The following is a 17,551-nucleotide window of genomic DNA, read 5'->3' on the forward strand; positions in this document are numbered from 1 at the left end:
AATTCGAGTGGGTCTAATTTTTTGTTACGTATTGGGCTCTTTACATTTTTTATGTGTTTTGGAGGTTACACTGTCGGAAAAGCTCTTTTATCCGGATTTGTTCGCATATATGGACATGACTTGACCTCCGGTTAATATTTATCGAAGAAAGAAAACAATTCGAGTGGGTCTAATTTTTTGTTACGTATTGGGCTCTATACATTTTTATGTGTTTTGGAGGTTACACTGTCGGTAAAGCTCTTTTATCCGGATTTTTTCGCATATATGGACATGAGCTGACCTCCAGTTAATATTTATCGAAGAAAGAAAAAAAATTCGAGTGGGTCTAATTTTTTGTTACGTATTGGGCTCTATACATTTTTTATGTGTTTTGGAGGTTACACTGTCGGTAAAGCTCTTTTATCCGGATTTTTTCGCATATATGGACATGAGCTGACCTCCAGTTAATATTTATCGGAAAAAAAAAAAAAAATCGAGTGGGTCTCATTTTTTGTTACGTATTGGGCTCTTTACATTTTTATGCGTTTTGGAGGTTACACTGTCGGAAAAGCTCTTTTATCCGGATTTTTTCGCATATATGGACATGACCTGACCTCCATTTAATATTTATCGAAGAAAGAAAAAAATTCGAGTGGGTCTAATTTTTTGTTACGTATTGGGCTCTATACATTCTTTATGCGTTACACGGTCGGTAAAGCTCTTTTATCCGGATTTTTCGCATAATTATATGGACATGACCTGACCTCCAGTTAATATTTATCGAAGAATGAAAAAAATTCGAGTGGGTCTAATTTTTTGTTACGTATTGGGCTCTTTACATTTTTTATGTGTTTTGGAGGTTACACTGTCGGAAAAGCTCTTTTATCCGGATTTTTTCGCATATATGGAAATGACTTGACCTCCGGTTAATATTTATCGAAGAAAGAAAACAATTCGAGTGGGTCTAATTTTTTGTTACGTATTGGGCTCTATACATTTTTTATGTGTTTTGGAGGTTACACTGTCGGAAAAGCTCTTTTATCCGGATTTTTTCGCATATTTGGAAATGACTTGACCTCCAGTTAATTTTTATCGAAGAAAAAAAAAATTCGAGTGGGTCTAATTTTTTGTTACGTATTGGGCTCTATACATTCTTTATGCGTTACACGGTCGGTAAAGCTCTTTTATCCGGATTTTTCGCATATATGGACATGACCTGACCTCCAGTTAATATTTATCGAAGAAAGAAAAAAAAATTCAAGTGGGTCTAATTTTTTGTTACGTATTTGGCTCTTTACATTTTTTATGCGTTTTGGAGGTTACACTGTCGGAAAAGCTCTTTTATCCGGATTTTTTCGCATATATGGAAATGACTTGACCCCCGGTTAATATTTATCGAAGAAAGAAAACAATTCGAGTGGGTCTAATTTTTTGTTACGTATTGGGCTCTATACATTTTTTTATGTGTTTTGGAGGTTACACTGTCGGAAAAGCTCTTTTATCCGGATTTTTTCGCATATATGGAAATGACTTGACCTCCGGTTAATATTTATCGAAGAAAGAAAACAATTCGAGTGGGTCTAATTTTTTGTTACGTATTGGGCTCTATACATTTTTTTTATGCGTTTTGGAGGTTACACTGTCGGAAAAGCTCTTTTATTCGGATTTTTTCGCATATATGGAAATGACTTGACCTCCAGTTAATATTTATGGAAGAAGAAAAAAAATTCGAGTGGGTCTAATTTTTTTGTTACGTATTGGGCTCTATACATTCTTTATGCGTTACACGGTCGGTAAAGCTCTTTTATCCGGATTTTTCGCATATATGGACATGACCTGACCTCCAGTTAATATTTATCGAACAAAGAAAAAAAATTCGAGTGGGTCAAATTTTTTTGTTACGTATTGGGCTCTTTACATTGTTTTTGCGTTTTGGAGGTTACACTGTCGGAAAAGCTCTTTTATCCGGATTTTTTCGCATATATGGAAATGACTTGACCTCCGGTTAATATTTATCGAAGAAAGAAAACAGTTTGAGTGGGTCTAATTTTTTGTTACGTATTGGGCTCTATACATTTTTTTATGTGTTTTGGAGGTTACACTGTCGGAAAAGCTCTTTTATCCGGATTTTTTTCGCATATATGGAAATGACTTGACCTCCGGTTAATATTTATCGAAGAAAGAAAACAATTCGAGTGGGTCTAATTTTTTGTTACGTATTGGGCTCTATACATTTTTTATGTGTTTTGGAGGTTACACTGTCGGTAAAGCTCTTTTATCCGGATTTTTTCGCATATATGGACATGAGCTGACCTCCAGTTAATATTTATCGAAGAAAGAAAAAAAATTCGAGTGGGTCTAATTTTTTTTTGTTACGTATTGGGCTCTATACATTTTTTATGTGTTTTGGAGGTTACACTGTCGGTAAAGCTCTTTTATCCGGATTTTTTCGCATATATGGACATGAGCTGACCTCCAGTTAATATTTATCGGAGAAAGAAAAAAATTCGAGTGGGTCTAATTTTTTGTTACGTATTGGGCTCTTTACATTTTTTATGCGTTTTGGAGGTTACACTGTCGGAAAAGCTCTTTTATCCGGATTTTTTCGCATATATGGACATGACCTGACCTCCATTTAATATTTATCGAAGAAAGAAAAAAATTCGAGTGGGTCTAATTTTTTGTTACGTATTGGGCTCTATACATTCTTTATGCGTTACACGGTCGGTAAAGCTCTTTTATCCGGATTTTTCGCATAATTATATGGACATGACCTGACCTCCAGTTAATATTTATCGAAGAATGAAAAAAATTCGAGTGGGTCTAATTTTTTGTTACGTATTGGGCTCTTTACATTTTTTATGTGTTTTGGAGGTTACACTGTCGGAAAAGCTCTTTTATCCGGATTTGTTCGCATATATGGACATGACTTGACCTCCGGTTAATATTTATCGAAGAAAGAAAAAAATTCGAGTGGGTCTAATTTTTTGTTACGTATTGGGCTCTCTACATTGTAATGCGTTTTGGAGGTTACATTGTCGGAAAAGCTCTTATTCGGAATTTTTTCGCATATATGGACATGACCTGACCACCAGTTATTATATATCGAAGAAAGAAAAAAATTCGAGTGGGTCTAATTTTTTGTTACGTATTGGGCTCTGTATATTTTTTATTCGTTTTGGAGGTTACACTGTCGGCAAAGCTGTTTTATCCGGATTTTTTCTCATATATGGACATGACTTTATCTCCGGTTAATATTCATTGAAGAAAGAAAAAAAAAAATCGAGTGGGTCTAATTTTTTGTTACGTATTGGGCTCTATACATTTTTTATGCGTTTTGGAGGTTACACTGTCGGAAAAGCTCTTTTATCCGGATTTTTTGCATATATGGACATGACTTGACCTCCGGTTAATATTTATCGAAGAAAGAAAAAAATTCGAGTGGTTCTAATTTTGTGTTACGTATTGGGCAGTATACTTTTTTTATGCGTTTTAGAGGTTACACAGTTGGAAAAGCTCTTTTATCGGGATTTTTTCGCATATATGGACATGACATGACCTCCAGTTAATATTTATCGAAGAAAGAAAAAAATTCGAGTGGGTCTATTTTTTTGTTACGTATTGGGCTCTTTACATTTTTATGCGTTTTGGAGGTTACACTGTCGGAAAAGCTCTTTTATCCGGATTTTTTCGCATATATGGACATGACCTGACCTCCAATTAATATTTATAGAAGAAAAAAAAAATCGAGTGGGGGTCTAATTTTTTGTTACGTTATGCGTTTTGGAGGTTACCCTGTCGGAAAAGTTCTTTTATCCGGATTTTTTTCGCAAGGAGTTACTTGATTTGATCTCTAATTAATATTTATTTATTGAAGAAACAGAAAGTACCGACTATTTCTTTTAAAGGCGCATATTGGAATGTCATCTTTCCCTGGGTAAGATCTGACACCAGGCCAGCCCATGGCCCGAGGGTAACATGAGTATGTTTGTTTTACCTTGAAGGCAAGGATAGTCTTGCAAATATGGGCTTTTTATCCTTTGCCCTAGGCCCTAGGAGTACAAGTTCACAGATTTTGTTATGTTATGCGTTTGGAGGTTTGCATGTCAAAAAATGGGGTTTATAGGATTTTTTGGTTTCATGGTTCGACTTCATTTGATATCCCATTAATATTAATCATAGACAAAAATTATTCCATTTGTAGGTGTTAATGTAAAAATTTTATTCTGATATTTTTTAGCGGCGAAGCCAGCTGAAGCAATACCCGTGTAACAAATCGCTTGTTAAAACCATAGTGCAGTTATGTCCACGACAAATTCACCGTGACCTTTCCAACCATAAACCCGCTTAGTGAAGATTAAACCGAGATATGCAGTACTAAACCATTATCGATTGTCCAATGCAAATTTATTACCACGTGATAATATAAATCCAAGACCGCTACGGTCGACTAATCCAATCGATAATGACGCTATTGACATGTACGGGCGGAGCTCCACTGACCGAGTTTTGGGGTATTTTGCAATGGTTTGCTGTCATTTACTCATCAAGGTGGTCCCCGTTATTATAAGGACTATGCTAATGATTTAAAGATTGACATGTAGAGAATAAACCATACTTGATTGACAGAAAGTACTAAGTTTGTACCTATTACGGTTTCGTGAGACCCCTCTTCCAAATGCAACCAAGCCAGGGCGGTCCGGTGAAGCAAAATGTGCATTGGAATAACATGGGAGTTTGGATATAGATGGTAGGATTTCTTTCTCATACAAATGTATGGTCCCTCGTTATTGAAGCATGTACCGGGTCGAAAATTCAGAAATTTTGAAAAGAATAAGTAATTGAAACATAGAGCAAGTACTAAATCATAGCTTTTATACTTTTTGATATATGACGCTAACTAGTTCATCTCCTATATCTACAACACAGCGCTACCAGTAGGGGTCAATTGCCTATTGTGATTGCCCTGTGTTGTGTATACATACATGTAGGCAACAATAACTGCATGATGCACCGAACAAACTTTGAGATGAGTGTTGTGTGAGATGTGTTCAGTCCCACACAGAGTGTCCTGGGCTGTCCCACAATCTTGGTTCGGTTCCGTCTTTGGATAATGGAATGATACATAATTACATACGACCTATGAACAACAAGTTCTGTAACCCCATTAACCGCCCAGTTTCAAATTCCGCTTCTAAAATAGGCCTACTCCGTGCCAAAAATCCATTCTTCTTTCTCCACAAATCAATGTCAATGATTACACACACTGTCGGATCATGCGGCGATCTTTTGTGCGTAATTATAGAGGGCCAGGGGATTTACTTTATTTGAAGAAATCAAACAGCCCTAGAAATACAAATTGTAGTGTAATGATTGACAGACACTATTATTTCTTTTAACGAAAACAAATTGTAATCGAAAACCCAGTAACCAGTAACCAAACATTGAACTGATTAATAATGTTACATAGTCTGCATTACCAGTCATTATCCACGGATCCGAGTGTAGAAGGGTCCAAAAGAAAGCCGGTGGACTGTGATGAAACGCGGGAATAAATTGCATAGAAGAACGAATAAAAGGAGAGAAAACGTAGAGATATAGGCCTAAACAAAGAAAGAACGTGATGGTTAACGTATAAAGAAGAGGGGAAGGAGAAAAGAGAAAACGGAGAGAGACAGGGCGGCCGTAAACAAAATGGACTCTGGTCGGACATAATGACCCCACCCCCTTTAGAAGAAAATGACAGCCCCGTGAGACCACCGCTTCCGAAATTTTATCGGCGCTTGATTCAATTTCGGACTGTATTTTGTGAAAATTTGGGTATAATTTGTAGGCCTAAGCCTACATTGTTGACAAATATGAAAAGCACATGAGGCCAATTTAATGTTTAGCGTACAGTCCTTTTAGAAAACAGGACATTGACATGGCCCAAAATGGGGTTAATTTTAAGTCTAAAATAAACCAAAAGGAAATTGCAAACTGTATTTTTTTCACATTTCTGTCGACTGAGCAGGAGAGGGGAACTTGCCACTCTGCCCCAGGGCGATACTCCATTGGTGCTAATTTAGGGTGTGGTGCGGAGGGGTAATCGGACACGCACGTATTTTTCAATCTTGCTAAATTATTACTTCAGTGTCTATTTCGTGTAATTGATCTTTTCGGTGAACCCATAAGCCTTTGCGATTACACCTGATATGTCGTCATTTGACTTCAGTACGCGTCAGGCCGATCCGAACATCGTTTAGCAAACATCGTTACTGCGATATTGTATAAGTCGACGTGACGTCAAGTAACGACATCTCAGGTGTACTCGCAAAGGCTTATGGGATTTACCGAAAAGAATTGGATGTTGGGATATGTTTTTAAACATAAGATACATTTTTATAACTGGTATTGTTGATGTTTGGTTCCACATTTGATGTTGTTTCAGTTATAATATGCTAGCATATTAGGCCAAAAAAACTAAATTGTTGTCTTGCCCTCCCAAGCCTAAAATCTGGTGGTACAGCCGGCCGGATTGTTTTAACCAACTCAACCATTTGATACCTACTATTTCACAGTAACATGAGTGAAGAGAGGCAAATGCATAATATCGGCTGTATTTTCTACCCGATGTTGAATATTTTATTGAAGTAAATAATATCAAGGCCCTTCACAATTAACTCGTAGTTTACTTATTTAATTTTTTTTAAATTTGTTTAATTTGTTTTTTTAAACCCAAAATAAACCGGGCCCATAATTATTTTCGCGATTTTGACCCGGTCGCGGATGGCAACACAACAACTTTTTTTTTTACCTAATCATAACACTTGTATATCGATCTAATCTCCTAAGAGGAATACACACATTATTTTCATTTAAATGTTTACGACTTTTTATCGTTTCCGGCATATGAAATCTTACTTTCGTTATGAGTTCACCTACAAAAATATGGAAAATGTATAAAAAACAGTGTAGGTAACATTTAGATGTACAATTATGCTAAGCTTGAAGAAGCTATCATTTTATACAGGACAGAAGTTATAAGAGTGGAGGTAGAACTTTTTGAATGGCCCTCGTATATCAAGGAGGTTCAACGCCCCCTGGGAAAATGCCACAATGAAATAAAATATGAAATATAATCTTCAGTAGATAGCAATGACTTCACATAACAATCTGCTATCATTTGATAGCACTGTCTTTACATAACCATCAGCTATCTTCAGTAGATAGCAATTACTTCACATAGCCATCAGCAACCTCAGTAAATAAATATGACTTTACATAGCCATCAGCATTATAATAGATAACAATGACTTTATATGACCATTTCTAGATTGGCAAATACTGTATCAAGTTGACAATTGATATAGGGCCGTAGCCCTCACCCTAACCTTTAACCCTAACCCTAAGCCCTATAACTGTAAATCTTAACCCAAGTCCCAAACCAAAACCCTAACCACAAGCAGCGCCCCTACCCTTACGCTCTGAAAACCTTAACCCAACCCGAATATCCTAAACCCTAAACCATTACCCTAAGTCCAAACCCTAAACCCTAACCATAACTAATTCGGTGGGTTGGGATTGTATTTAGCAGTTCAGCATATAGGGGGCGAAATGTCAGGTAGGCGAAGTGTCCTGTTTCCCTTTAGTAGATACGTGGTGTGTGAGCACTATATTCAGCAGTTCAGTATGTAGGGGGTGAAATGGTAGGGATGCGAAATGTCCTGTTTCCCTTTAGTAGGTGAGAATAACTTCACAGAGCCATCAGCTAACCCCGGTATATAGCATTAACTTTACATAGCCATTAGCTATCTTCAGCAGATAGTAAAGACTTCACATAGCCATCCGCTAATATCAGTAGGTAGCACTGACATCACATATATCCATTAGCTATCTTCAGTAGATAGAAATGACTTCACATAGTCATCAGCTATCTTTAGTAGATATTAATGAATTCACATAGCCATCAGCTAACCTCAGTAGATAACAATGACCTCACAGAGCAACCAGCTATATTTAGTAGATAGCAATGACTTCATAATAGCCATCGGCTTTCTTTAGTAGCTGGCAATTACCCCATATTAGACATCAACTATCTTCAGTAGATAATAATAACTTCAAATAACAATGACTTCATAGAGCCATATCTTGAATAATTAGCAATAACTTCACATAGCCATCAGCTAACCTCAGTAGATAGCAATGACATCACATAGCCATCAGCTATCTTTAGTAGATAGCTTCACACAGTAATCAGCTATCTTCACCAGATATAGCAATGACTTCACAGAGCTATCAGCTATCTTCGGTAATGAAATGAATTGACACAGCCATCAGGTAACCTCTGTAGATAGCAAAGACTTCGCAGAACAAGCAGCTATTTTTAGTAGTTTGAAATGACTTCTCAGGGCAATCGGCTATCTTCAGTAGATAGCACTGGCTATCTTCAGCAGATAGCACTGACTTTATATAGCCAACAGCTATCTTCAAAAGTTAGATAGTAATGATTTCGCAGATATTTATTTGATAGCACTGACTTCACATTGCCATATCGGTTATCTTCAGTAGACATGGTAGATAGTAATGACTTCACAGAGCAGTCAACTATCTTCATTTCATAGCACTGACTTCCCATAGCCATCAGTGTCTTAAGTAGATATCAATGAGTTTACATAGCCGTCAGCTTTTCTAAGTAGATAGCAATGACTCCACAGAGCCATCAGCTAACATCAGTAGATATCAAAGACTTAACTTAGTCATCAGCTATATTCAGTAGATAGCTTCACACAGTAATCAGCTATCTTCACCAGATATAGCAATGACTTCACAGAGCTATCAGCTATCTTCGGTAATGAAATGAATTGACACAGCCATCAGGTAACCTCTGTAGATAGCAAAGACTTCGCAGAACAAGCAGCTATTTTTAGTAGTTTGAAATGACTTCTCAGGGCAATCGGCTATCTTCAGTAGATAGCACTGGCTATCTTCAGCAGATAGCACTGACTTTATATAGCCAACAGCTATCTTCAAAAGTTAGATAGTAATGATTTCGCAGATATTTATTTGATAGCACTGACTTCACATTGCCATATCGGTTATCTTCAGTAGACATGGTAGATAGTAATGACTTCACAGAGCAGTCAACTATCTTCATTTCATAGCACTGACTTCCCATAGCCATCAGTGTCTTAAGTAGATATCAATGAGTTTACATAGCCGTCAGCTTTTCTAAGTAGATAGCAATGACTCCACAGAGCCATCAGCTAACATCAGTAGATATCAAAGACTTAACTTAGTCATCAGCTATATTCAGTAGATAGCAATGATTTCAGAGAGCCATCAGCTAACATCAGTAGATAGCAATGACTTCACATAGTCATCAGCTATCTTCAGTAGATAGCAATGACTTTAATAGTCATCAGCTACATTCAGTAGATATTAATGACTTATCATTGCCATCAGCTATCTTCAGTAGATAATAATGACATCACATATACATTACCTAACTTCAGTAGATAACAATGACGTCATAGAGCCAGCAGCTATCGTGAATAGATAGCAATAACTTCACATAGCCATCTAGCAAAGTAAGCAGGGGCGTCGTTAGACCAATCGCATTGGGGGGGATCCGGCATATTTTGCCGACGGAAATATTTTGGTCTGTCTAATACAATTGTGAATTGTAGATCCCAAATTTATTTTTTCGCCAGGGCGTTCAAGAATCTAAAAGGTGGGTGGGGGTGTGTGTGTGGGTGTGTGTGTGGGTGGGGGTGTGTGTGTGTGTGGGGGGGTGATAATCAAAATTTTTCCTCAATATTTTTTTTTCATTATTAACTACTTTTACAATAACAATATTGTATAACAACAACTTCCGCACATTGGCTTTTGTAATCTGCCGACAATCCTATATGTTTTGCCGACAACCGTCACTTTTACCGACAACATTAAGAATTGGCGGAGGGGTGGCTCACCCCATATAATACCACCCACCCCTTCTAGCGGCAGCCCGCATAATTACGTCACCGCAATCAAAAAGGAATGACTGGGCACCATACTAGCATATATTCATTCATTCCTAGTTTCCGGCATGTTTTTGTCCTTTTGGGGCGTCCTCTTTCATGATATATCTTTTAATTTTCTCTGTTTAATGATGAACGTAACGTTTATACTAAAAACCATATACAGTTTATTGGTAAATGACCGATTTTGTTTGGAACAGAAATCGCATGTGCTCAAAATGGTTTGTGGCCGAATTGGCGTGGGACCGAATTGTTTTGGGTGCGAATCGACCTGGCCCTCAGGACGGGTATGGTCGAGACTCAGGGAATGTAATATGGATTCTGCTTAAGGGGGTATAATACCATGATTTTGATCAGTATCCCTCTTCTTTTTTTGTTGCAAATTTATGAAGTACATAATTTATTCTCTTTAAGTAGAGTACATGAATAGAATACATTAAATTCTTTGTTATACTATCTATAGAAAACTTATTCAGCAATGCATGCTAAATAACACTGAATAAATTAAATAAACTTTTCCACAATGGATGCATAGTCAATTTAATACTATATACCTTCTATAATGTGTTGTTAGGAAAAGAGATTTAAAAGGCTATATGTCATCATAGGTCAGGTTATAGGTCACTTGGTTCAGGTCAAATTTAGGCATCCATTTTGAAAACTTGTGATAGTCTGTGATATCATAATGAGGCATCAATTTTGATATTTTGTCTTTTACTGGATATAATATTGAAAAGGTGTGAGGTGGATATACTAAAATACCTTGGGATGTAAATGGTGAGTACAATTTAGATTGCCTAGTTGAGATGGATTGGACACATAAATATAAAATAGTTACCAAAATCACAAAAGTTAAGCTTACGAAAACTACCTAATATGGTGGTATAGGTGACAAGAAATACAATTTTTTTCAACATTGCTGTAGTGTGGTTGTGGTAACCTGTTACCTATGGCTTAATTAAGTTTCAGCGAAATAATGTCGCAAGTTTAAAAGTATAGCTCAAAATTGAAAATAGAAGCATTTTAACCAGTTTGTTTTTTGATAGGTGTGGAGCACCAAGTTCATGAAGTCATAAAAGAAATCAGGAACCGCTTATTCCCATTTTACATATCAACATTATTTCCCTAATGTGTTAGCAACACATATCCAAAATTTTAACGAAATCCGATGATAGTAAGCTTTCCAAAATGAAGTGAATTTAAAACACCAGTGATGTACTACCTTTTGGCTTCTACCTTTAAAAGCATGTAAGTTATATTGATACCGATGTCACCAATAGAACGAGAAGATTTACCCCTTCATTTTGCATACCACTTTGTCCAATTGTTTTTCTCATTTCTTCACAAAATGCAAAAAAAAAATGCAATGGGTGTAGTACCCCTTTAAAACCTTTTTTGCAAATTTGTTGTATGTTTACACATGTGCCAAACTTTCAGACAAATTTGGTGTGATTGCAGGACAACATAATAGAAAATCTATGATTTTCACACATTTGCAGTATTTAGGGAGCGGTCATTATTTAATTACGCCAGCAAGGGGGGGGGTGGAGGATTTCCATATTTTTTCTCGATTTTTTACGTTCCCCCTTTCAGGTTCCCCAACCAATCAGGTAAAAAATATTGATGTTCTCCTCTCCTAACTAAAAACCAGTCCTTGGTCTTTTTTGTTTTTGATTTGTTTTTATCGAATGCTTTCGGTTGACACTTGTACTGGTTCTCACATTATCCAGTCAGAATGTTACAGCACTAAAATCATAGATTTACTTTTTACAGTTAACAAGTCACTGTACACCTGATCATGTGATGCCGCGATGTAGGCCTACAAAAGTATAAAAACAAGTTGGAAATTATTATGAAGGGGAATGACGTTTCTTGCTTCCCTTTGAACATGAAATTGCTGCAAGAATATCATGGGCGTGCCCAAAGACATCGACAGGGGGTCCAGGGGACTCAATGCTAGGCCTCTGTCGGGGTCCAGAGCCTCAGTGGGAAAGCCCCCCCCCCCCCGAAAATTGACATTCTGCTGTGATTTAGAAAACTAATAATGGTTAAAGGCATATGGCCTATGGTTAAAGGCATATGGCCTATAAAGTTAGGTGCATAACAGGAGGCCAGAGGGGGGGGGTGACGGATTCCAGAAAATGGATTCTCTTCTTCTAAATTTGATTCCTGGTTGACCCAGGCGGCGGATGACATGATCGAGCCGGCAACTTGTGAAACCGCCCGGCCGTATGGCATTTTCCAATATACTCAGTTAGTTTTGTGGGGTTCATTATCGAACCCCAACGGTTTTAGCTTGTATTTATATTATTTATCAACATAGGCCTATTTGTTTGTGATATTTCAAGCGTTTTAAAATTTCAAAATAATCCCATTCAATTACACGGTTGACGATGAAAATTTACTGAATTTAGAGAATGCAATGCGGCCACCACCTGGGTTGACCCACAAAAGTGTTTGTGGGGAGTGAAAATGTTTATCATTTGGTGTCGGTTTCACCAAAGTATTGTCTTTTTTGGAATGAGCTAACAAAAATATAGACCAATTTAGTCATTTTTGGCGATATTAGCAACGTGAAAAAAATTGACTAATTATTTTTGAAATTTTAGGTTAAAGCAATAAAAAGGGGTCAGCGGATATGCATGGGGGTAGTAACTTCAAATTTTTTGTGTTCATTCAAGACATTTGATTTTTGGTTTTTTCAAAAGTCAATACAAACATTTTTCTGAGACCTCTAGTTTCTGACCTATGAACTCTTGAAATTAAAAGTAGGCACTAATGCGTGTTTTAGTGATGGAGCCTCTTTTATAATCTTGAGCAGTTTCTTGCATTACAAAAGTTTGTATTAAACTTTATATTATTGATATACAAGCTTTAAGTTTAAGCTATTAGGAGCATTCAAAGTGAAGGCAGTTTCCATGGCAACGGCCATATATACTCATTTTAAAGCAAATTCTCCCAGTAAAATTGAGCACATTTCTCAGTAAAATAACAAATGGGGGTAAATGGGGCCACGATCTAGAGAAGGGCAAGTTTTGAGAGGAAAATAATAGTAATAAAACAATTTTAAAAATTAAAAAGAAAGAATACAACACACGGTCAACCCTCTTAAGAATGTAAGCATTAAAATAACACCTTTTCTGGCCCACCAGGATAATAATTTATAATTTTTTCATAATTTCCCAATAGGATTTGCACACACGTTTAAATAACTTGATATCATATTATATCAGTGACATTAACAAATATCGTATATTGGACATATTTTTCGTATAATTACGATATTCGCCCATTGGCTTACTGAACAGAGCTAGATAATTATTATCTTGTGTAATAAAAATCGACGATAGAATATAACTTTTTCGCAAGGTACCGATACCAATATGAATATCCGATTCATAATAAATTGTAAGTATGGGATAATACTGGACACTTCACCCCGCACACTTTCACCACGTATATTTCCACGCGCCCCGCACACTTTCATCCCAGCACACTCTCATCCCGTACGCATTCGCCCTCTAAATAACAAGCTATTCTATGTTCAAAATGGGAAGAATGGGCCGGTCGGTCCAGTCGATTTTTTTCTTTCTTCGACAAATATTAACCGGAGGTGAGGTCATGTCCATATATGCGAAAAAATCCGGATAAAAGAGCTTTTCCGACAGTGTAACCTCCAAAACGCATACAAAATGTATAGAGCCTAATACGTTACAAAAAATTAGACCCAATCGAATTTTTTTCTTTCTTCGATAAATATTAACTGGAGGTCAGGTCATGTCCATATATGCGGAAAAATCCGGATAAAAGAGCTTTTCCGACAGTGTAACCTCCAAAACGCATAAAAAATGTAAAGAGCCCAATACGTAACAAAAAATTAGACCCACTCGAATGTTTTTCTTTCTTCGATAAATATTAAATGGAGGTCAGGTCATGTCCATATATGCGAAAAAATCCGGATAAAAGAGCTTTACCGACAGTGTAACCTCCAAAACACATAAAAATGTATAGAGCCCAATACGTAACAAAAAATTAGACCCACTCGAATTGTTTTCTTTCTTCGATAAATATTAACCGGAGGTCAAGTCATTTCCTTATATGCGAAAAAATCCGGATAAAAGAGCTTTTCCGACAGTGTAACCTCCAAAACACATAAAAAATGTATGGAGCCCAATACGTAACAAAAGATTAGACCCACTCGAATTGTTTTCTTTCTTCGATAAATATTAAGCGGAGGTCAAGTCATTTCCATATATGCGAAAAAAATCCGGATAAAAGAGCTTTTCCGACAGTGTAACCTCCAAAACACATAAAAAATGTAAAGAGTCCAATACGTAAAAACAATTAGACCCCCTTGAATTTTTTTCTTTCTTCGATAAATATTAACCGGAGGTGAGGTCATGTCCATATATGCGAAAAAAATCCGGATAAAAGAGCTTTTCCGACAGTGTAACCTCCAAAACGCATACAAAATGTATAGAGCCCAATACGTAAAAAAAAATTAGACCCACTCAAATTTTTTTCTTTCTTCGATAAATATTAACTGGAGGTCAGGTCATGTCCATATATGCGAAAAAATCCGGATAAAAGAGCTTTTCCGACAGTGTAACCTCCAAAACGCATAAAAAAATGTATAGAGCCCAATACGTAACAAAAAATTAGACCCACTCGAATTTTTTTTTCTTTCTTCGATAAATATTAACTGGAGGTCAGGTCATGTCCATATATGCGAAAAATCCGGATAAAAGAGCTTTACCGACCGTGTAACGCATAAAGAATGTATAGAGCCCAATACGTAACAAAAAATTAGACCCACTCGAATTTTTTTCTTTCTTCGATAAATATTAAATGGAGGTCAGGTCATGTCCATATATGCGAAAAAATCCGGATAAAAGAGCTTTTCCGACAGTGTAACCTCCAAAACACATAAAAAATGTATGGAGCCCAATACGTAACAAAAAATTAGACCCACTCGAATTGTTTTCTTTCTTCGATAAATATTAACCGGAGGTCAAGTCATGTCCATATATGCGAAAAAATCCCGATAAAAGAGCTTTTCCAACAGTGTAACCTCCAAAACGAATAAAAAATGTAAAGAGCCCAATAGGTAACAAAAAATTAGACCAACTCGAATTTTTTTTTTCTTCGATAAATATTAACTGGAGGTCAGGTCATGTCCATATATGCGAAAAAATCCGGATAAAAGAGCTTTTCCGACAGTGTAACCTCCAAAACGCATAAAAAATGTATAGAGCCCAATACGTAACAAAAAATTAGACCCACTCGAATTTTTCTTTCTTCGATAAATATTAACTGGAGGTCAGGTCATGTCCATATATGCGAAAAATCCGGATAAAAGAGCTTTACCGACCGTGTAACGCATAAAGAATGTATAGAGCCCAATACGTAACAAAAAATTAGACCCACTCGAATTTTTTTTTCTTTCTTCGATAAATATTAAATGGAGGTCAGGTCATGTCCATATATGCGAAAAAATCCGGATAAAAGAGCTTTTCCGACAGTGTAACCTCCAAAACACATAAAAAATGTATGGAGCCCAATACTTAACAAAAAATTAGACCCACTCGAATTGTTTTCTTTCTTCGATAAATATTAACCGGAGGTCAAGTCATTTCCATATATGCGAAAAATCCGGATAAAAGAGCTTTTCCGACAGTGTAACCTCCAAAACACATAAAAATGTAAAGAGCCCAATACGTAACAAAAAATTAGACCTACTCGATTTTTTTTCTTTGTTTGATAAATATTAACTGGAGGTCAGGTCATGTCCATATATGCGAAAAATTCGGATAAAAGAGCTTTACCGACCGTGTAACGCATAAAGAATGTATAGAGCCCAATACGTAACAAAAAATTAGACCCACTCGAATTTTTTTCTTTCTTCGATAAATATTAAATGGAGGTCAGATCATGTCCATATATGCGAAAAAATCCGGATAAAAGAGCTTTACCGACAGTGTAACCTCCAAAGCACATAAAAAATGTATAGAGCCCTATACGTAACAAAAATCTAGACCCACTCGAATTGTTTTCTTTCTTCGATAAATATTAACCGGAGGTCAAGTCATGTCCATATATGCGAAAAAATCCGGATAAAAGAGCTTTTCCGACAGTGTAACCTCCAAAACACATAAAAAAATGTATGGAGCCCAATACGTAACAAAAAATTAGACCCACTCGAATTGTTTTCTTTCTTCGATAAATATTAACCGGAGGTCAAGTCATTTCCATATATGCGAAAAAATCCGGATAAAAGAGCTTTTCCGACAGTGTAACCTCCAAAACACATAAAAAATGTAAAGAGCCCAATACGTAACAAAAAATTAGACCTACTCGATGTTTTTTCTTTGTTCGATAAATATTAACTGGAGGTCAGGTCATGTCCATATATGCGAAAAATTCGGATAAAAGAGCTTTACCGACCGTGTAACGCATAAAGAATGTATAGAGCCCAATACGTAACAAAAAATTAGACCCACTCGAATTTTTTTCTTTCTTCGATAAATATTAAATGGAGGTCAGGTCATGTCCATATATGCGAAAAAATCCGGATAAAAGAGCTTTACCGACAGTGTAACCTCCAAAGCACATAAAAAATGTATAGAGCCCAATACGTAACAAAAATCTAGACCCACTCGAATTGTTTTCTTTCTTCGATAAATATTAACCGGAGGTCAAGTCATGTCCATATATGCGAAAAAATCCGGATAAAAGAGCTTTTCCGACAGTGTAACCTCCAAAACGCATAAAAAATGTATAGAGCCCAATACGTAACAAACAAAATCCAGCCGAAAAACACTGACAAATATTTTGTTCTAAAAATACTCAAAATGACTCTAGAAAGAGTCACAAATGACTCAAAATGAGTTACTGGGTCAATATAAAGTAATTCTATAACAAAAACACGCACTAATAACCATAATTTGCTTTAAAAATAACCAGAGCCCAATACGTAACAAGAAAAATTCTATGTCTAAAGAAAAAACACTGTCAAATTTTTTTCTAGAAGACTCAAAATGACTCAAAATTAGTTACTGAGTCAATATAAAGTAATTCTATAACAAAAACATGCACCTAATAACCATAATCAGCTTTGTTCTAGAATTATTCAAAATGACTCAAAATGAGTTACCGGGTCAATATAAAGTAAGTTTATAGCAAACAAAAAATGCAACTAATCACCACAATAACCAGAGACCAATACGTAACAAAAAAATTCTAAGTCTAGAGAAAAAACACTGTCTTTTTTTTCTAGAAAGACTCAAAATGACTCAAAAGGATTTACTGAGTCAATATAAAGTAATTCTATAACAAAAACATGCACCTGAACCCCATAATTTGCTTTAAAAATAACCAGAGCCCAATACGTAACAAAAAAATTCTAAGTCTAGAGAAAAAACACTGTCAAAATTTTTTTTCTAGAAAGAATCAAAATGACTCAAAAGGATTTACTGAGTCAATATAAAGTAATTCTATAACAAAAACATGCACCTAAAACCCATAATTTGCTTTAAAAATAACCAGAGCCCAATACGTAAAAAAAAAAAGTA

Source organism: Amphiura filiformis, chromosome 11 (assembly GCF_039555335.1).
Source record: "Amphiura filiformis chromosome 11, Afil_fr2py, whole genome shotgun sequence".
Classification (NCBI taxonomy): Eukaryota; Metazoa; Echinodermata; class Ophiuroidea; order Amphilepidida; family Amphiuridae; genus Amphiura; species Amphiura filiformis.